General features: G+C 46.5%; 1 protein-coding gene across 1 annotated transcript in view; it reads right to left on the bottom strand.

Moving 5' to 3' along the window:
* LOC127395151 (E3 ubiquitin-protein ligase RNF38-like) overlaps window positions 1–23,142 on the bottom strand; it is a 237,959-nt gene that overhangs the window by 21,369 nt on the left and 193,448 nt on the right. The window lies entirely within an intron of this gene.

Here is a 23,142-nt window from a genome sequence, read left to right as displayed (position 1 = left end):
TTTAGCTTACAAACAGCCCACACGAGAATTTATTCAGAAACTCAATGAACAGTGATTCTAGTACAGAATAGAGTCTAAAACTGTGATGCTACCAGCTATACGTGCAAGGTGCAAAGGGACTTGTACTTCAGAATAAGTAAATAGGAGTTAGGGGTGTTCACTCTGTATTATGAGGCACAGACTCCCAAGGGGAGGAGCAGGTTTATGTACCATAATAGCTTTTATTTTTCCATATATTACACTTACAGACACATGCCAAGAAAAGCACTAGTTGGAATTGAAGGACTCCTAAATGTCAGATTGTGCCCATAACAACTCTGTTGCCTGAAGTTGGTCCCCTTCTCTTCCTTCCCCTCTTGCTGGTACCTGCTGTCCCTTTCTCCTCTGTCCTGGGACTTCGAAGTGATCTGCTGGAAGAAAATGGTGTCCATCTGCTGCAACTGCAAGGCTGTGGCTGTAACCCAAACAGCCTACCTATGCTGACATCTCCCCCCAAACAGACCTCCCAAGGATCAATATAGGTGTCCAGATCTCAGGCTGCATGGAGCTCCAGTATCTGGAAGTCCTCCTAGCACCTGAAGGCAGTGGTGAATGTCATAGCTGGACAAGTGTGCTCAGTTGGAAGTACGCTTCAGACAAGTAGCTATGGAACAAAAGGAACTCAACAGGCAGAGCAGTATCTGGGAATGTGAGCAAGAAACTGATGTGTGTGGTATTGTGCACTGCCCCAGGCTGAGCAATAGCCCTGCCTTAAGGCTGTGCAAGGGGAAGGTAAGTGGAGTGACTATATCAGTGGACAAGGGAAGAGCTACAGATGTCATCTATCTGGAATTCTGTAAGGCCTTTGATGTGGTCCCCCACACATCCTTCTCTCTAAATTGGAGATATGGATTTGATGGGTAGATTGTTCAGTGGATAAGGACCTAGCTGGATGGTCTCATACAGAGACCATCATGGACAGGAGGATGACCATGAGCCAGCAATGACCATGAGCCAGCAATGTGCCCTTTGTAGCCCAGAAGACCAATGGCATTCTGGGGTGCATTAGAAAGGGTGTGGTTAGTAGGTCAAGAGAGGTTCTCCTCCCCCTCTATTCTGCCTTGGTGAGGCCGCATCTGGAATATTGTGTCCAGTTCTGGGCCCCTCAGTTCAAGAAGGACAGGCAACTGCTTGAAAGAGTTCAGCGCAGAGACACAAAGATGATTAAGGGAGTGGAACATCTCCCTTATGAGGAAAGGCTGAGGGAGCTGGGCCTCTTTAGCTTGCAGAAGAGGAGACTGAGGGGTGACCTCATCAATGTTTACAAATACATTAAGGGCGAGTGTCAGGAGGATGGAGCCAGGCTTTTTTCAGTGATTTCTAGTGACAGGACAAGGGGCAATGGGTGAAAACTGGAACATAGGAGGTTCCATGTGAATATCAGGAAGAACTTCTTTACTGTGAGAGTGACAGAGCACTGGAACAGGCTGCCCAGAGAGGTTGTGGAGTCTCCTTCTCTGGAGACATTCAAAACCCGCCTGGACGCATTCCTGTGTGATGTACTCTAGGTGATCCTGCTCTGTCAGGGGGGCTGGACTAGATGATCTTTCGAGGTCCCTTCCAACCCCTAGGATTCTGTGATTCTATGAGAGGGTAGTTGTCAACAGCTCAATGTCCAGATGGAGATCAGTGACGAGTGGTGACCCTCAGGGTTCTGTATTAGGACCGGCATTGTTTAATATAGAATCACAGAATCATAGGGGTTGGAAGGGATGTCTGAAGATCATCGAGTCCAACCCTCCTGCTGCAGCAGGAACACCAGGAACGCATCCAGACGGGTCTTCAAAGTCTCCAGACACAGAGACTCCACAACCTTTCTGGGCAGCCTGTTCCAGTGCTCCATCACCCTCACAGTAAAAAAGGTTTTCCTCATGTTGAGGTGGAACTTCCAGTGTTGTAACTTGGTACAGGTGTAACTCCCTGCATCTATCCATTCTGTCATACCATCATAAAAGGCTATCAGGTTAGTCAGGTATTATTTCCCCTTGGTGAATCCATGCTGGCTGCTCCTGATAACCTTCTCTTCCATGTGTTTTGAGATGACCTCCAGAATGAGCTGCTTCATCATCTTTCCAGGGATGGAGGTGAGGCTGACTGGTCTATAGTTACCCCGGTCCTGTTTCTTGCCCTTTTTGAAGACTGGAGTGACATTAGCTTTCCTCCAGTCTTGAGGAACCTCTCCCATTTTCCAGGACTTTTCAAATATGATGGAGAGCAGTCTAGCGATGACTTCTGCCAGCTCCCTCAGCAGACATGGTGTGGGAAACTGTTATTTTCTTCCCCACATAAGTCTAAACAAAATGTCTTTTAAGCCAGCGAAGGCCTCTCCTGATTATCCCCAGCTAACGAACTAAAACAGACTTGCTTCTCAAGGACAACTGAACCCAAAACAACAGATGTGGTCCGGGACAGAAAGGATGGGCGACAAGCCATCCTGTGCCCCTGGCAGTCACCGCCTTAAAGTGGGGCTCATGGACGCTCATTGGCTCTGGACAGTGACACTGACTGGACAGGTGGGTCAGGGGGTATAAAAGGTGGCGAGTGCAGCAGGTGGGCCCTTCCCTCCTCCCTGAGACTCGTTCGGACGCTTTCTGCGTGGGACACCCCCCTGCTGCGGACACTGGTGCTGGGACCCTGCCTGCCTGCCCCGGGTCCAGCCTGAGCCTCAGCGCCGAGCGTGCCGGGGTCCCGAGCCCTGGGGTCAGGGCCGGAGCCCCCTCCTCGTGTTGCTGCCGGTTGCCCGGGAAATCAACGGCCGCTGCACCCGCTGCCGAGAGGCTGCCCCTCCGACACCACGGACCTGCCGTCCTGCCTTCCGGCCACCGACCAACGCTAGACAAGCCGCCGGAGGGTAAAATCACCTCACACACACACACACACACACACGCACACATTCCTTCCTCATACTCGCAGATACAGCGCGACCTCTTAAGGAGGACCGGCTTCGGGTTTCCTTCCCTCCTCCCCTCCTCCCTTTGGTCCTTAATCCTCTCCCTTAAAAGCACCTTTGCATTGCCTCCCTAAAGGACACTTGCTCACTACATACATATTGATATCCCTGGTAGCCATTCACACCTGCATTGTCCCTAAACATCATCCCTCGGTTTGTGTTAACCCTTAAACCGATTAGTTTGTGGAGTAAATCTTGGCTTTAGAGGCAATTTCTGAGCGTGGTGGAGTGGGGGGTGCTCTCTAACTACCACCCTGAAATACGGTCCCACGGTGGCCGTTTCTCCGTGAGAGGCAGCGCCGCATGTGACCCTCGGGCTCATTCACAAACCCCTCCACATCGGGAGGGGGAGTCGCAAAAGTATCCTGACAGCCGGTAGCCCCCCGGTACCGGCTCGCAACACATGGGTGCATCCCATCAGGGCCCATGGATTTGTAGATGTCCAGTTTCCTTAACTGATCTTTAACCCAATCTCCTTCAATCAAGGTGAAGTCTTCCTCAGTCCTGACTTCTGTGATCTGGATGGTTTGGGAATACTGAGGGTCAGCCTTAGCGGTAAAGACTAAGGCAAAGAAGGCATTGAGTAACTCCGCCTTCTCCCTATCCTCTGTCACCAGGGCATCTGCTTCATTCAGCAGTGAGCTATTTCCTCTGGTCTTCCTTTTACCTCCAATGTACTTGAAGAAGCCTTTCTTGTTGTCCTTGACTTCCCTTGCCAGTTTTAATTCTAAGGAGGCCTTAGCTTTCCTTGTTGCATCCCTACACACTCTGACCACATTCTTGTATTCATCCCGAAGGGTCAACCCCTTCTTCCGTGATCTATAGACTTCTTTCTTCCACTTAAGTTTGTTCAGAAGTTTCCTGCTCAACCATGCAGGTCTCCTGGCTCTCTTACTTGATTTCTTACTCTTCAGGACACTCTGATCTTGAGCTTGGATGAGGTGGTGCTTGAATATTAACCAACTCTCTTGGGCCCCCTTTCCTTCCAGTACCCTATCCCATTGGATTTCTCCAAGCAGTTCCTTGAAAAGGCCAAAATTAGCTCTTCTGAAATCTAGGGTTTTGACCCTGCTAGATGCTTGGTACCTGCTGCACATGATTCTGAACTCTACCATGGTCACTACAACCAAGGCTGCCCCCAACCTTAATGTCTTCTACCAGTCCCTCTTTGTTTGTCAATACTAGGTCTAGTAATACACTCTCCTTGTTGCTTCCTCCACCACCTGAGTCAAAAAGTTATCATCAATGCACTAGAGGAACCTCCTGGACTATACCTGCCTAGCTGTGTGGTCTCCCCAGCAGATATCAGGGTGATTGAAGTCCCCCATGAAGACCAAGGCCTGTGATTGTGAGGCGACTCTCAGCTGTCTGTAGAAGGCCTCATCAACGTCCCCATCCTGATCTGGTGGCCTGTAATAAACACCCACAACTGTGTCCCTCGTATTAGCCTGCCCCTTAATCTTTACCCATGGGCTCTCAACCTGCTCTTCATCTGCCTCCAGGGACAGCTCAATGCACTCCAGTTGCTCTCTCACATAAAGAGCAATTCCACCACCTCGCCTTGCTGGCCTGTCTTTCCTAAAAAGGATGTAACCATCCATGACAGCATTCCAGTTATGTGAGCTATCCCACCATGTTTCAGTGATTGCAATCAGATCATAGCCGTGCGACTGCACACAGATCTCTAGTTCTTTCTGTTTATTCCCCATGCTGCGTGCATTAGTGTATAAGCATTTCAGAGAAGAAAAAATACTAGTATGCTGCTCCACAAGTGCTGAGCCACCAACACCCAGGCACCTCTCTAGCAAGCCCAGCTGTACCCCCATCCCCCTTCAAGTCTGGTTTAAAGCTCTCTGGATGAGCCCTGGTAACTCTTGTCCTCTTGTTGCCCCCAGGCTAATTTCCAGTGGGCCTGGTTTTATCCCCTACCCCCTTCAAAGCTAGTTTAAAGCCCTCTCAATGAGCCCCACTAACTCCTGGCCAAGAATCCTTTTCCCTCTTTTTGATAGTTCTACACCATTTTTTGCTAGCAGGCCCAGTACCATATAAACATCTCCATGATCAAAAACCCCAAAGTTCATTCAATGGCACCAGCCTCTAAGCCATTAATTAATCAGTTGTGTTACCCTGATCCTTTCAGTTTTTCCTGCCACTGAAGGAACTGAGGAAAAGACTTTGCTGGTGACATGGACAGTGGGATTGAACACACCCTCAGCAAGTTTGCAGATGACACCAAGGTGAATGGTGCGGTTGACATCCCTGAGGGACAGGATGCCATTCAGAGGGACCGTGACAAGCTCAAGAAGTGGGTCTATGAGAACCTCATGAGGCTCAACAAGGCCAAGTACAAGGTTCTACACCTGGGTCAGGGCAATCCCAGATATCAATACAGGCTCTTGGATTAAGGGATTCAGAGCAGCCCTGAGGAGAAGGACTTGGGGGTACTGGTGGATGAAAAGCTGGATGTCAGCTGGCAATGTGCCCTTGCAGCCCCAGAAAGCCAACTGTATCCTGGGCTGCATCAAAAGAAGTGTGGCCAGCAGGTCAAGGGAGGTGATTCTCCCCCTCTACTCTGCTCTCGTTAGACCCCACCTGGAGTACTGTGTCCAGTTCTGGGCCCCCCAACGTAAGAGAGACATGGGCCTGTTGGGAGTGTAATGTGCTCTAGGGGATCCTGCTTTAGCAGGGGAGTTGGACTAGATGATCTCTAGAGGTCCCTTCCAACTCTGACAATCCTGTGATTCTGAGAGTGGGTCCAGAGGAGGGCCACAAAAATGATCAGAGGGATAGAATACCTCCTGTGAGGAAAGGCTGAGAGAGTTGGGATTGTCCAGCCTGGAGAAGAGAAGGTTCCTGGGAGACCTTATTGCATCCTTTCAATACTTAAAGGGGGATTTCAAGAAAGATGGGGACATACTTTTTAGCAGGGCCTGTTGTGATAGGACAAGGGATAATGGTTTCAAACTGAAAGAGGATAGATTCATGCTAGATATAAGGAAGGCATTTTTTATTATGAGAGTGGTGAGACACTGGAACAGGTTGCCCAGAGAGGCTGTAGATGCTCCATCCCTGGAAACATTCAAGGTCAGGTTGGAAGGGGCTCTGAGCAACCTGATCTAGTTGAAGATGTCTCTGCTCATTGCAGGGGGTTTGGACTAGATGACCTTTAAAGGTCCTTTCCAACCCAAACTATTCTATGATTCAGTGATTCTGTGATTCTATGAAGGTAAGCCTGAATTCAACCTTGAGCTGACTGACACAAGTAACTCATGAGATGAAGGAGATGACTGGACATTTGTCTTTGCATGGAGTAGAAGGAAGAACCTTCTCTGATCCCCTGAAGTGCGTGACAGATACAGTGCTCTGGAATTGGAGATTAAAGAGCATGTGAGTAATGGACAGGATCCAGGGGAAGCTGACCACGCAAAGTTGAGCCAACCACCCTCCCCCATTAGAACCAGTGCCACCAGAAAAGCACATAAGCATTAGTAATTGGAGATTCCTTACTGAGAGGCACTGAAGCACCCATTTGCCATCCAGACAGTTTCCCTAGAGAAGTCTGCTACTTATCAGGAACTTGCATTCATGACATCCCTGAGAGGCTGCTGAGCCTAGTGAACCCTACAGGTTATCATTAGCTGCTACTATTCCACATAAGGTCTAATGATACATCAACAAAGCAACTTAAAACCATCAAAAGAGACTATATGACCCTTCGGAGCAATGTTAAAAGGTTCTGGAGCACAAATGCTGTTCTTCTCTATCTTTCCAGTCAGAGGAAGGGGTTCAGGAAGGAGGAGATGAATTGAAAAGGTGAATGCCTGGCTATATGGCTGGTGCCATACTTGAGGATTTTCGCTTCTAATATCATGGATCTACCTTTGAGAAGCAAGGTCTGCTGGGAATTGATAGGATTCACCTGACCAAGTGGGGCAAGATGGTCTTTGCTAACAAGCTGACTAGACTTATAAGGAGAGCTTTAAACTAAATCTATTGGGGGAAGGGGATAGAGTTTTGCATAACAGAGAAGAGCCAGGGGCTGCTGATGCATTAGGAATCAACAGGGAAACATCTGAGAAATGCTGCAAAAGAATTAGGTCTTGTTCCTCAAAAAAAGATGACACAGCCAACTCTAGTGCCTCTATACCAATGCATGCTGCATAGTTAACATATAGGTCTCTTGTGAGACCCCATATGGAGTCCTGTGTCTAGTTCTGGGGCTCTCAGTGCAAGAAAGACATAGATCTGTTGCAGCAGGTCCAGAAGGGAGCCACAAAAATGATCAGAGGTCTGGAACACCTCTCCTTTGAAAAAAGGCTGAGAGAGTTGGAGTTGTCCAGCCTGGAGAAGAGAAGGCAACAGGGAAATCTTACTGTGGCCTTTCAATATATTAAGGGGGCTTATAAGGAAGAGAAAGACTTTTTGCCAGGACCTGTAATGACAGGACAAGGGGCAACAGTTTTAAACTGAAAGAGGTTGGATTTAGATTTGATAAAAGGAAGAAATTATTTATAATGAGGATGTTGAAGCACTGGAATAGATTGCCCAGGGAAGTGTTGGGTGCCCCATCATTGGAAGTGTTCAAGGTCAGGTTGGATGAGGCTTTGAGCAACCTGGTCTAGTGAAAGATGTCCCTGGTGGTGGTGGGAGAAGTTGGACCTTTGAAGGCCCTTTCCAACCCAAACCATTCTATGAGTCTATGATTCTAAATTATAACTAGCCTTAAAAATTCTGTTAATTTCCATGTTTTGAGAGGAAGCCTTATGCTCTGGAGTGAAAGCTTTTCCTCTGACCTATAAAGGCATCACCCAGAGACAGAGTTTCCAAGAAAAGTAGATCTCTCCTCTGTGAAGTTACGTGTCCAAAATATACAGAATCACTAAAGTTTGAACTCTCAGGAATCAAAGTGGTGGTATGGAGAATAGAAACCCACTTCATGGAAGTGCTCAGTTTCATTTCCAGCTCTGCACATGCAGGAACAAGACCCCAAATTTGCATTCTTTCAACTGCTTTTTGAATCAATCACCAGAATATCAGGCATTCCTTTTATGTTTCTGGCCATTAAAAGAGCAACTAAAAATGAGCTTTTAAAAAATAAGCATCAGTTATCTTATGTAAACAAGGGTATTTATTAGAGACAGTTTTCAAATATTAAACTTCACTGTTCCACTTCTGAAGTGAATCAAACTTTATCAAGACATGAAGAAGAGTAGAGGACCCAGCTGTACTCTCTCTTACCCAAAGCATATTGTTCTCATTAGAAAACACAAAATACATTATGGTCAATATACATAATTACTGCAAAGATCATAATGACATATAATTTCTGATCAGGTTCCAATAGCAAAAGTGCAGTTACAGCCTCATTTACTATGGTCATGACCTTAAATTGATCCTTACACCAAGCTGATATAGTTCAAGATTAATCTGATCTAAATACTAATTTTCCTCAAATGATCTTCTGAAATAAATAAATGTGCAGTTACAACATAACATAGTATTCTATAACATATGGAGGAGGTACTTTTGGAAATATTAAAGCACAGTTCATCAGTTTATATATAATAGTCAAGAATAATGATTTAATGTATGTTAAGAGTACTGCATAAAGATTATTGAGCAACATTCTATGGTGTGTGTTATGCAGGAGGTTAGGGTATATTTTAAATGTCCTTCAGGCTTTCAAATCTATTGCCTTAATCCAGTTGTTTACTACTGAAGAAACAGAATGTATTTCTCACCCAATGTTACAATAAGATGTGTCACAGTTTGACTCAGGATCGGCAGTTAAACCAGCGACAATAATGCTGTCAATCCCCTCTCCCTCCCACCCAGGTAGGAAAGGACAGAGAGAATCAGGAGAGAGACTTTCTGGATTGAAAACTAAACTAGACAGCTTTAATTAAATACTAATGACAAAACAAAATATGTACAATTATATACAAATGTGTTCAGGAATGTGCAAAACCCTATTGTCTCCCCCCGCCCCCAGCAACTCCCACAGCACTCTCCTGAGCTGTGAGCAGTTCTGAAATGTCCCGGACCGCTGCCAGAGATAGCAGCAGAGCAGACAGGGGCTGAGGGGAGAGTTCTGAGGGTCAGGAATGCACAAGCCTAGAGGTCAATGGTGATGGATAGATGGAGTCCTCCCCAGATGCCAGCCATGGACAGAAGTAAAGGGAAGAAGAAGCAGGAAGGAAGTTGTCTTCCATGATCTCTGACCTTACACCAAGCACATTTATGTACATATATGGAATGGAATACTTTGTCCAATTTTGTTGTCCATGTAGTCCACTCCTTCCACGGGAGGGCTGTACATATGGCTCTTACAGTGAACTTGCAATCCCGGCAGTAACATCAAAATTCCAGTGTTACCATCCTAGCTGGAAAACTTGCTGCTAGTTAAAAGAGAGCTTACTGAAGGAAAAAAATATCAGTAAAAGGAAAATTGGCTTCATCCTGGCTCAAACCAGGACATTCCACCCCTTATTCCATACCATATATATTACACATAAGCTCTATATTTTACCAACTGCCAAATTAAGGATTCTCCCCCAGTCTTAGATTACCCTGAGGTACATATTGTACTTCACCATCCTCCATCATCACACACCAAGTATGTCCAGGTCCCTGAGCAAAAGCAACACCCCAGACAGGTTTACCTTTGCCAGAAGCAGGAAAAAACCAAACACTTTTTACCCAACAGATTCCTTTCACACACCTCAGGGACTTTATCCCCATCTGCAGTATGTAAAAGGTCTGACTAAGCAGGACCAGCCCGATTGATGGATCCCCTGGTATTAACTAACCAGGTGTCCTTTGCCAAATTTTTGTCCCAGTTTTTAAAAGTTCCCCCCCCCATTGACTTCAGGGTAGCCTTCAACAGACCATTGTACCTTTCACTTTTCCCTGAGGGTTGTGCATGGTACAGTATATGGTATATCCACTCAATACCATGTTCTTCAGCCCAGTCAGTCACAAGACTGTTTTTGAAATTAGTTCCATTGTCTGACTCAATTCTTTCTGGAGTACCATGTCTCCACAAGATTTGCTTCTCAAAGCCCAGGATAGTATTCCTGGCTGTGGCATGAGGCACAGGATATGTTTCCAACCATCCTGTACTTGTTTCCACCATTGTAAGCACATAGCGCTTACCCTGGTGGGTCTGAGGCAGTGTGATATAGTCAATTTGCTCAAACCAGGACAACATGTGAACCAAGTCTCCACTTTACAGTGTTATATTCTGAAATATTTTTCAATTTCATTATTTTTAAGTAGAGCTAGAATGTGCAATGATTTCTGGTACTAAAAATAAGCAACCATTACAATTCCAGAAAGTAATTTCAGAAGTTTATTGAAAAGTTTTCATTTTACAGGCTGACTTTTCCAGTCCATGTCACAAAGAGAGTCACAGAGAGATAAAGTGAGAGAAGGTGGGGGGGGGGGGGGAATGAGGGAGAAAGCAAAAGAAACCTAGTTAGAATGAGAGGGAGAGAGGTGGAGAGAAAGTGCAAGAGGGAGATAAAGAGAACAAGAGATGGAGAAGAGACAGGAATAAAGAGAGTGAAAAAAAGAGGGTGGGGGAGAGGGAAGAGTGTGAAAGTGAGAGAGCAAGAAAGAAAGAAAGAGAAAGAGAAGGATAAAGGAAGAAAAAGAGAGAAAGAGCAGAAAGGAAGAGAAAGAGAGAGAAACAGCAAAAGAATGGAAGCAAGAAAGCACAATCAAGAGAGAATGACATAAGCAGTGTGAGTGAAAGTGAGTGTGCACAGAAGTGTGAGTGAAAGACAGTGGAGGAGAGAGTGCGAGAAAAAGAGCAAAAGGCAGAATGAGAGAGAGAGAAAGAACATCAGACAAAGAGAGACGGAAACAGACAGGAGACAGACACAGGGAGGCATGTGCACACAAATGCAGAGAGAGAGAGAGAGCAAGCGCACAGACAAGAGGAAGAGAAAGAGGCACATGCAGACAGATGCAGAGGAGGCCAGACAGATGCATGCACACAAAGATGCAGAGGAAGAGATGCACAGGTACACAAACGCAGAGTGAGAGAGACAAACAGGAACGTACACAGATGCCGAGAGAGACAGAGGGAGAGACACCTGTGCACACAGATGAGAAGAGATGTGTGCAAACACCAACGTGGAGAAAGAGAGACAGAGAGGCACCTCCACACAGGTGCAAAGAGGGTGAGACATGCAGAAAGACAAATGCAGAGATGCACATGCACACACATGCAGGGAGAGACGTGCACAAAGATGGAGCGAAAGAGAGAGACGTAAGCACATACAGATGCAGACAAAGAGAGATAAGTAAGCACACACACAGATGTAGTGGAAGAGGCAGAGGGGGACATGCAGATGCAGAAAGACATGCATGTGCATGCAGATGCAGAGAGATGTGCCTGCACACAGACAAGGAGGAAGAGAGATGCACACACAGACAAATACATGTGCATGGAGATGGAGGAAGAGAGACAGAGACCCACATGCACACAGAGACGTGGGGGGTGGGGGGAGAGAGATTCATGCTCACACAGATGCAAAGGGAGAGAAACCAACAGCCACGAGTGAAAAAATACAGAGGAAGAGACAGACAGATAAGAACATGCACAAATGTAGAGGAAGAGACAGACGTACGTACACACAGACACAGAGGAAGAGAAATGTGAGAGAGAGAAGAGGCAGAGAGATGTGCACACATACACAGACTGGAACACAGACACCAAGAGAAACAGGGAGGCCTGCATGCAGAGGAATAGAGAAAGACAGATGCACATGCACTCAGATGTGAAAAGACATACTCTCATTCAAATGCAGAGAGCGAGCAAGAGAAACCCATGAACAAACATGCTGAGGAAGAGATGTGGGTATGCACAGGCACAGAGAGAGACAGAGACAGGCAGAAAGAAAGAGAGAGATGCCCACAGATGCAGAGGAAAAGAGACAGATGCACGCACACAAACGGGCATGCACACAAACACAGAAGAAGAGGCATGCACAGAGGAATAGAGACAGAGATATGCATACGCACACACACAGATGGGAGCACATACAGATGCAGAAGAGAGAGGCAGAGACAGATGTGCGTGCACAGACAAATTAAGAAGAAGAGAGAGACACAGAGGCAGAGGCAGGCAGAGAGATGAGCACACAGACACAGAGGAAGAGAAACAGACATGTGCGTGTGTACAAATATAGAGGAAGAAAGTGAGACATGCATGCACATAGATGGGCATGCACAGATGCAGAGCGAAACAGAGATGTTCACACAGATGCAGAGGAAAATATGCATACAGGTGTGCATGCACAAAGACATGGAGCGATGTATGCACATTCAGATGCAGAGAGAGACTTGCATATACACAGATGGTGAGGAAGACATGCACATGCACGGAGATGTGTACACACAGATGCAAAGGAGAAGAGACAGAAAGATGCATAAATGCATACACAGACTGGAGCACACAAAGAGAGAAACAGGGAGGCACACACACATGCAGAAGAGAGACAGAAGCACATGCACACATATGCAGAGAGATGTGCTCGTTCAGATGCAGAGAAAGAGAAATGGAGTGCACATGCAAAGACGGAGCAGAAGAGAGACAGATATGCATAGGTACAGAGACAAGTGACTGCACTGAGAGGAGGAAGAGACACACAGAGACATGCACACACACACAGACAGAGGAGCAGAGAAAGATTCATGTGCAGACACACATGCAGACTCAGATGCAGAGAGAGATGAGCACACAGAAACAGAAAAACAAGTGTGCGCACAGATGCAGAGGAACAGAGAGAGAGAGATGCACACGCACACAGATGCAGAGGGAGAGAGACAAAGATGCAGGCATGCACAGAGGGGGAGAGGGGAAGAGAGAGAAAGGGTATCTTTATCAACGATCTGGATGAGGGGATTGAGTGCACCCTCAGTAAGTTTGCAGACGACACCAAGCTAGGTGGGTGTGTCAATCTGGTAGAGGGTAGGGAAGCTCTACAGCGGGACCTAGACAGGTTAGATCAGTGGGCCAAGGTTAATTGTATGGGGTTCAACGAGGCCAAGTGCCAGGTCCTGCACTTGGGTCATAACAATCCCATGGTTAGCTACAGACTTGGTGATGTGTGGTTGGAAAGCTGCAGGTTGGAAAAGGACCTGGGGGTATTGATTGACAGTTGACTAGATATGAGTCAGCAGAGCGTGCAGGTGGCTAAGAAGGCCAATGGCATCCTTGCTTGTATTAGGAACACTGTGGCCAGCAAGAATAGGGAGGGGATTGTCCCCCTGTGTTTGGTGCTGGTGAGGCCACACCTTGAATATTGTGTTCAGTTCTGGGCCCTTTACTATAAGAAGGACATAGAAGTGCTGGAACATGTCCAAAAAAGGGCAACAAAGCTTGTGAAGGACTTAGAGCACAAGTCTTATGAGGAGTGGCTGAGGGAGCTGGGGTTGTTTAATCTGGAGAAGAGGAGGCTGAGGGGAGACCTCATCGCTCTTTACAACTACCTGAAAGGAGGCTGGAGTGATGAGGAGGACAGCCTCTTCTCCCTGGTGACATGTGATAGGACCAGAGGGAAAGGATGCAAGTTGCACCAGGGGAGGTTTAGGTTAGATATTAGGAAGCATTTCTTCACTGAAAGGATTGTCAAGCATTGGTATAGTTTGCTCAGGGCAGTGGTGGAATCACTATCTCTGGAGGCATTTAAACAGCATGTGGACCTGGTGCTTAGGGACATGGTTTAGTGGTGAGCTCACAGTGTTAGGTCTAAGGTTGGACTGGATGATCTTGGAGGTCTCTTACAGCCAAAGACATTCTGTGATTCTGTGATTCTGTGATTCTGTATGTGCTGGAACTCTAAAATGAAATGGAGTCAAAGGCAACCAAGTGGTATGCTACAATTGACATTGCCAATGCATTTTCCTTGATTTCTTTGGCAGCAGGGTGCAGGCCACAGTTTGCTTTCACATGGAGGGGTGTCCAATATACCTGGAATCGACTGCCCCAGGGATGGAACCACAGTCCTACCATTTGTCATGGACTAATCCAAACTGCACTGGAACAGGGTGATGCCCCTGAACATCTACAATACATTGATGACATCAGTGTGTGAGGCAATGCAGCAGAAAAAGTGTTTTATAGAGGAAAAAAGAATAAATCAGATTCTTCTGAAAGCTGGTTTTGCCATAAAAAGAAACAAGGTTAAGGGACCTGCACAGGAGATTCAGTCCTTGGGAGTAAAATGGCAGGATGGACATCAGCATGTCCTTATGGATGTGATCAACATGATACCGTGTCTCCAGTGGAAAGAAACACAAGTTTTCCTAGGCCTTATGGGATTCTGGAGAATGTATATTCCAGGTTACAATCAGCTTGTGAGCACTCTCTATTGAGTGACTCAAAAGAAGAACTATTTTGAGTGGGCCCTTGAGAAACAATAAGTCTTTGAGCAGATCAAACCAGAGATAGCTCATGCAGTAGCCCTTGGACCAGTCCACATAGGACCAGCTGTGTAAAATGTGCTCTACACTGCAGCCAGGGAATATGTTTTCACCTGGAGCCTCTGGCAGAAAACACCAGAAGAAACCTGAGGTTGGCCTGTAGGGTTTTGGAGCCAGAAATTTTGAGGATCAGAAGCCCACTGCACCCCCAGTTAAAAAGAGATACTAGCAGCTGTCATGGTTTGAGCCTAACACGACAACAACGAAAACAGCCACGTGGCCGCTCACTCAACTTTCCCCCCTCCCCCCCATACACTGTGGGATGGGGAGTACAAAGGCCAACTAGAAGCTCATGGGTTGAGACAAAGGGCAAGGAGGGTTCACTCACTGATTAAGGTCATGGGCAAAACAGACTCAAATTGGGGAAAAAAATTCATACTAATCAGATGCACACAGGACACAGACAACACAAAGAGCAGTGCTTACATATGTTACCCCCACCCCTCCCTTCTTCCTGGGGCCAAATTTCTTTGTTCCCGATTTCTCTACCTCCTTTCTCCCAACGGCACAGGAGGACAGGGGATGGGGTTTAGAGTCAGTTCACAGTCTGGTGGTTCCTGCAGCTCCTCAGGAAGAAGGATTCCTTACAATCCTCCCCTGCTTCCCCATGGGGTTGATAGTCATAGGATACTTGTTAGTAGATTCAATAGAAATATAGCCTAATAAAAATTTACTAAAATAATGAATTTGCTGTACTAAGTTAGCTGAACGGGTTACTTTTAAAACAATGTGCTTTGTGAAACTGTCAGTCAATTATGCCAAGCATCCTGCAGATTGCGATAACATCAAATCTTCTAAGACCTGTGGTGCCTACAGACAACACTCGTGTTGATTCTGACCCACCTGGGCAATCTACCAGCAGGAGACTGGAGACAGGACCAGGACAGAGACAGGACAAAGACAACAAAGGACTAGGATCAACAAAGACCCCCAGGAGACTCTCAAGCATGCATAATCACAAAGATAGCTAATTCCAGGAAATAAAATGACTATGTAAAAGAATTCTGGGAACTCATTGACATGGAACTGAATATGCATGTTTTTGGTGTATATTAGTTGGGGTGTTTCACTAACTCCTCGGAGCACTCATGGTGGAGAATCCCCAGTGCTGCCCAGCGCTGCAATAAAGAATGCCTGCTCAATAACAGTTTGTTTGTTTGTTATTGGGTCTTGATCTCGGAATCCTTACCCAGCTGCACCTAGCCTCCCACTTTGGTGAGGAGTGTTAGAAAGCAACGGGATTTGGAAGCTCTGAATTTTTGTTTCAGGGTCTCTCCATGAACTTCTCCTTTATGAGTTCCTCCCATGAGGTCTGGAGGAAACTGCTCCAGCATGGGCTTCCCACAGAGTCACAGGCTGCTTTGGGAACAGTCACCTCCCCTGGTGCTGGTGTCTTCCACAGCTGCATAATCCAAGTCCACTGGCCAAGTTCACCCCTCCTGGTGCCTTCAGGTAACGTTCCTCCATAAATGCAGGGGGGCAGCCTGCCATCTTGCCATAGGTTGCAGGGAAAACTTCTGCTAGGGTATGTTCTTCCCCTTCTTCCTCACCAACCATGGGATCTTCACCCCTGTGCTGCCTCTCCAGCACAGCTCTTCTTTTCACTGCTTTCTCTGCACAGGTCTTATATTAGTTATTTCGTATGTTATTCGCAGAGGCACATCTATTGTCTCTAATGGCTCCTTGGCTAGCTGGTTTTGGAGCAGGGGGAGCTCTTCAGCTTCTTATCTAAGCCACACTTGAGGCCCTTCCCCTACTACCAAAAAATCCTGAAAACCAAACCAGCACAGCAACATATGAGGGGGGTTGAGTCACTGCAGATATTGTTGGTACAGTAGCATATCTCCTCTTGGCACCGCAATTGCCTGCGCTACACTGAATGTTCAAAGGAAACATCCCCTTTACACATTACACAATTGATGCTACATGGAGTAAGTGGGTAGCGCTGATTATGCAAGGGGCTCGAATGGAGAACCCCAACTGCCCAGGAATCCTGGAAAAGATGATGGAGTGACCAGAAGGCAGGGATTTTGGAGCATTTCCTGAGGAGGTAGCTCATGCCCAAGAGGCACCACCATATAATGAGTTATCAGAAGATTAAAGGCATTATGCTCTGTTTATTGATGGATCCTGTCCTGTCTGTGTAGGCAACCATTGGAAGTGGAAAGGTACTGTTTCAACACAAGTTGTTGAAGGTGTCGAAGAAGGCAAGTTAGCAGAAGTGAAAACCATCCAGCTGAATTGCTGGAGACTGATGAATGAAAAAAGTGGCCAGTACTCTTTCCCTATATTGTCTCACGGATAGTGGCAAATTCCCTGTGGGAGTGGCTACAGCAATGAAAGAAGATCAACTTGCAGTGGAGAGGTAAACCCATCTGGGCTGCTTCACTGTGGCAAGGCATCGCTGCTCAGGTAGAAAATACCGCTCTAAAGGTACAGCATGTAGTTGCTAAAATGCCCAAGAACTGCGCTACGGAAGAACATCAAAACAACAAACAGATACAGAAGACTGTTAAAATTGAAGTGGCTCTGGTGAACCTGGACTGGGAGTGTAAGGGACAGTTATTTGTATTTCGATGGGCCCACAAAACATTTGGACATCTAGGAAGAGGATGCAAGAAAGACATTGAGGTGCTGGAGTGAGTTCAGAGAAGGGCATCAAAGCTAGTGAAAGGTCTAGAGAACAAGTCTTATGAGGAGCAGCTGAGGGAACTGAGGTTGTTTAGTCTGGAGAAAAGGAGGCTCAGTGGAGACCTTATTGCTCTCTACAACTACCTGGAAGGAGGTTGTGGCGAGGTGGGTGATGGTCTCTTTTCCCAAGTAACAAGTGATAGAACAAGAGGAAACAGCCTGAAGTTGCACCAGGGGAGGTTTAAATTGGATATTAGGAAAAATGTCTTCACCAAAGCATTAACCATCAAGCATTGGAACAGGCTGCCCAGAGAAATGGTTTAGTCAGCATCCCTGGAGGTATTTAAAAGACATATAGATGTGGCTCTTAGGGACATGGTTTAGTGGTGGACTTGACAGTGTTAGGTTAAAGACTGGACTCGATCTTAAATGTCTTTTCCAACCTAAATGATTCTATGCAACATACAAATGGACTTATGATCGAGGAGTGGACCTGACCATGGAGACCATCACACTGGTCACCCATGAACGTGAAATGTGCCACAATCAAGTGAGCTACATGAGTAAAGTTTCCCTGGAATAGAGGGTAGTCACTGTGTTTTCAATATTACAAGACCTGACAAATTGATTATATTGGACCACTGCCATGAACATGCCTAGACAAGCACTACATGCTCACCATGGTGAAAGTAACTACTGGATGGCTAGAAACATGTGCTGTAAATCATGGCACTGCCCAAAGATGATCTGAGGGCTGGAGCACCCCCCTACGAGAACAGGATGAGAGAACTGGGGCTGTTCAGCCTGGAGAAGAGAAGGCTCTGGGGAGACATTATAGCAGACTTCCAGTGCCTGAAGGGGGTCTACAGGAAAGCTGGGGAGGGGCTTTTTACAAGGACTTGTAGTGAGAGGACAAAGGGTAATGGATCAAAACTGGAAGAGGGGAGATTTAGGTTAGAAAGAAATTCTTTAGTGTGAGGGTGGTGAGACACTGGAATAGGTTGCCCAGGGAAGTTGTGGAAGCCCCATCCCTGGAAGTGTCCAAGACCAGGTTGGAAGGGGCCCTGAGAACCTGATCTAGCAGGAGGTGTCCCTGCCCATGCAGGGGAGTTGGAACTAGATGATCTTTAAGGTCTCTTCCAACTCAAACCATTCTACGATTCGATGAAACACCATCTTAGGCCTTGAAGCCTTCCCAGGTGTAGGACTCTGCATTTACTCTTGTTGAACCTCATTATATTCCTCTTTGTCCAGCTCTCAAGCCTGTCCAAATCTTGCTGAATGGCCGCACAGCCTTCAGGTGAATCAGCCAATCCTCCCAGTTTTGTGTCATCAGCAAACTTGCTGAGAAGACACTCTGTCCCCTCATCCAGGTCGTTGATAAAGATGTTGAACAGGACTGGACCCAGCACTGATCCCTGAGGGACTCCACTAGTTACAGGTCTCCAGCTGGACTCTGCATCACTGACCACCACTCTTTGGGCTCTATTGTGTAGCCAGTTCTTAATCCATCTCACTGTCCATTTATCTCACATATCCTGAGCTTGCTCATGAGGATGTTATGGGAGACTGTGTCAAAAGCCTTGCTAAGGTCAAGTTAGACTACATCCACCGGTCTCCCTGCATCTATCCATTCAGTCACAACATCATAGAAGGTTATCAAATTAGTCAAGCATGATTTCCCCTTGGTAAATCCATGCTGACTACTCCTGATAACCTTCTCCTCCATGTGCTTTGAGATGACCTCCAGAATGAGCCACTCCATCATTTTTCCAGGAATGGAGGTGAGGTTGACTGGTCTCTAATTTCCTGGATCTTCCTTCTTGCCCTTTTTGAAGATTGGAGTGACATTGGCTTTCCTCCAGTCCTCAGGCACCTCTCCTGTTTGCCATGATCTTTCAAAAATGATGGAGAGTGCAATAACATCATCCAGCTCTCTCAGCACTCTTGGGTGCATCCCATCAGGGCCCATGGACTTGTGTAAATTCAATTTGCATAACTGATCTCTGACCCACTCTTCATTGACCAGTGAAGAGTCTTCCCTCCTCCAGGCTTCCTCTACAGGGTGTGGGATTCATGAGGGTTGGTCTTAGTAATAAAGACTGAAGCAAAGAAGGTATTTAGTAACTCTCCCTTTTCTGCATCCTCTGTTATTAGGGCTCCCATCTCATTCAGCAGTGGGCCCACATTTTCCCTATTCTTCCTTTTATTACTGATATATTTGAAGAAGCTCTTTTTGTTTTCTTTTACTTCCTTTGCCAGTTTAAGTTCTAAGAGGGCTTTGGCCATTCTTGTTGCCTTCCTACATACCCTGACAACATCCCTATAGTTCTCCCAAGTGACAAGTCCCTTCTTCCACGAACTGTAAGTTTCTTTCTTCCACAAGACTTTCTTCAGAAGATCCTTGCTTATCCATGCAGGTCGTTTACGACCTCTACCCAATTTTTTACTCAAAGGAATGCACCTATACTCGAAGGAATGCACTTCATTGTCCACCCATCTAGCCCACACAGTTTCCTAATGAAGATGTTATCGGAGACAGTATCAAAAGCCTTGCTGAAGTTAAGGTAGATGACTGCTGCTCTCCCCTCATCCAGCCAACCAGTTATGACATCATAGAAGGCTAGCAGATTGGTCAAGCATGATTTACCCTTGGTAAATCCATGTTGACCACTCCCGATAACTTCCTGTTCTTAAACGTGTCTAGCATTGTTTTGGTATATCACATCCCCTATACCCACAAGCCTCTGGAAAGATTGAACAATATAATGGACTATTTAAATCTATGTTGAGAGCGTTGGGCATGGAAGCACCAGGATATAAATTTAGCACAAGCCACTTGGCTGCTTAATACTGGAGGATCTGTTAATCACCCTAGTCCTGTCAAAACAAAATCCCTACATACTGTGGAAGGAGATAATGTCCCTGTAGTACACATAGGGAAGTGGCTGGGGAAGGTGGTATGGGTTTCTCCTCCCTTGGGAAAAGGCAAGCACATTCATGTAATTGTAATTGCTCAAGAACCTGGGTGTACTTGGTAGGTAATGTGGAAGAATGGGGACAACCACTGTGTGCTTCAAGGAGATTTAAACTTGATGGAAAAAGAATCTGTGATGTGAGTTATATGTTGTCAGAAGTAATGTAGCAGGAACTACCTGAACTGATGAAGAGTGAGTGAGCTTTCCAAGTAACTCGACAAGTGAAGCAATGACCCAAACCAAGCCGGTGTTCGTGCCCAACAATTGATCATGCTGCTTCTCCTGTCCTGAGTGACCACCTTCACTGATGGGGCCCAAGTCATAACTTGTTCTTATGAACATTTTGGAGAGTGGTGGAAGCCCATGGAATGGGGAAATAATATCAAACTCTCTGTTAAGAGAAAAGAGATAGTAGTTGATGTATTAATCTGTATGTTGGATAAGGGGACAAAACCATGCTCACTAGAGATAAGCCTAAGGACGGCCTTCAGTCTGCCATCTCAGCTGAGGTCGGAGATGGTGATATATGTGGCAACAAAAACACAGGGCTCATGTCACCGTTTGACTCAGGTCCGACAACAATGCTCTTGATCCCCTCCCACCCAGGTAGGGAAGGAGAGAGAGAAAAAGAGAGAGACTTGGCTGGATTGAAAACTAAACTACACAGCTTTAATTAAACAGTAATGACATAAGAAAATATATACAATTATATACAAATATGTTCAGGTATGTGTAAGAGCCTCTCGCCTCCCCCCACCCCCAGCAACTCCCACAGCACTCCCCTGAGCTGGAACAGTCCTGAGAAATCCCGGAGCTGCTGCTGGAGAAAACAGAGAGTTATGAGGGTCAGGAGAGCTCGAGCACAAGGGTTGATGGTGATGGATGGACAGAGTCCTCCCCGGACACCGGCCATGGACGGGAGAGAAGGGAAAAAGAAGCAGGAAGGAAGTTGTCTTCTGTGATCTCTGACCTTCCTCTGAGCTTACGTAGATATATGGAACGGAATATCTCTGGCCAATTTTGCTGTCTGTCTAACTCAGCCTCCTACGGGGGGGTCACAGATCTCCCCGTAGCGTCTGAGCCGGCAGAGCGAAGGTGCGACCTTGAAGCCTCAGCAGCTACAAAAACATTCCTTTGTCTTATCAGCTCTAGCTAGAGCACACTGTTGCTAGTTAAAAGAAAGCTTACTGAAGGAAAAAAAATCAGCAAAAGGAAAATTGGCTTAATCCTGGCTCAAAACAGGACATTCCACCCCTTATTCCATACCATATATTACATATAGGCTCTGAACTTTACCAGCTGTCAAATTAAGGATTCTCTCCCAAAGTCAGATTACCTTGAGGTACATATTGTACTTCACCATCCTCCATCATCACATACCAGGTAGGTCCAGGTCCCTGAGCAAAAGCAACACCCCGGACAGGTTTACCTTTGCCTGAAGCAGGATAAACCCAGACACTTTTACCCAGCAGGTTCCTTTCACACACCACAGGGACTTGATCCCCATCTGCGGTGTGTAAAAGGTCTGACTGAGCAGGACCAGCCCGATTGATGGATCCCCTGGTGTTAACTAACCAGGTGGCCTTTGCCAAATTTTTATCCCAGTTTTTGAAAGTTCCCCCCCCGCATTGACTTCAGGGTAGCCTTCAACAAACCATTGTACCTTTCAACTTTCCCTGAGGCTTGTGCATAGTATGGGATATGGTATATCCACTCAATACCATGCTCTTTAGCCCAGTCAGTCACAAGACTGTTTTTGAAATGAGTCCCATTGTCTGACTCAATTCTCTCTGGAGTACCATGTCTCCACAAAATTTTCTTCTCAAGACCCAAGATAGCATTCCTGGCTGTGGCATGAGGCACAGGATATGCCTCCAACCATCCTGTACTTGTTTCCACCATTGTAAGCACATAGCGCTTACCCTGGCGGCTCTGAGGCAGTGTGATGTAGTCAACTTGCCAGACCTCCCCATACCTGTACTTTGACCACCTCCCCTCATACCTCAAAGGTTTCAACCATTTTGCCTGCTTAATTGCAGCACACGTCTCACAGTCATGGATCACCTGTGCAATAGCGTCCATAGTTAAGTCCACCCCTTGGTCACGAGCCCATTTGTATGTTGCATCTCTGCCCTGATGACCTGAAGCATCATGGGCCCATCGAGCTTGAAAGAGCTCACCCTTGTGTTCCCAGTCTAAGTCTACTTGGAACACTTGAGCAGCCTCATCTGCTCCTTGGTTGTGTCGATGTTCCTCAGTGGCTTGACTCAGAGGTATGTGTGCATCCACATGACGCACTTTTACCACCAGTTTCTCTATCCGAGCTGCAATGTCCTTCCAGAGGTCAGCAACCCAAATAGGTTTACCCTTTTGCTGCCAGTTGTTCTGCTGCCACTGCTTTAGCCAACCCCACAAGGCATTTGCTGCCATCCACGAGTCCGTGTAGAGATAGAGTCTTGGCCACCCCTCTTGCTCAGCAATGTCCAAAGCCAGCTGGATGGCTTTGACCTCTGCAAACTGACTCGATTCACCTTCTCCTTCAGCTACTTGAGCAACCAGTCGTGTAGGACTCCACACGGCAGCTTTCCACTTGCGACGGTTCCCTACAAGACGACAGGAGCCATCAGTGAAAAGAGCAAATTGTTTCTCAGTTTCTGGTAGATGATCATATGGTGGAGCTTCTTGAGCCCGTCTCACCACTTCTTGTGGTGGCATTCCAAAGTGGGTGCCTTCTGGCCAGTTTGTAATTGCTTCCACAATACCTGGATGATCAGGTTTCCCTATTTGAGCTCGCTGGGTGATTAAGGCAGTCCATTTACTCCAAGTCACATCGGTGGCATGATGGACAGGAGAGAGGTTACTCTACAGTCCAGTAAACTCTGTTGTCCATCTCTTCCTCCTGGCTGGAGGCAGGGCATCTCTAAGGTTCAGCATTAAAGCTCAATGAACCATCCTGGTTGTTGACTGGTGCAACCTTCTTCTTGGAAGAACCATCTCCTGCCTTTGTTCTGTTTAGTAGCTCTTGCACACGTAACTGGAGAATATCAGTGG

The sequence above is a fragment of the Apus apus genome, chromosome W (assembly GCF_020740795.1).
Source record: "Apus apus isolate bApuApu2 chromosome W, bApuApu2.pri.cur, whole genome shotgun sequence".
Lineage (NCBI taxonomy): Eukaryota > Metazoa > Chordata > Aves > Apodiformes > Apodidae > Apus > Apus apus.
The sequence above is the reverse complement of the archived record's forward strand: the minus strand, read 5'-3'. Positions and strand labels throughout refer to the sequence as shown.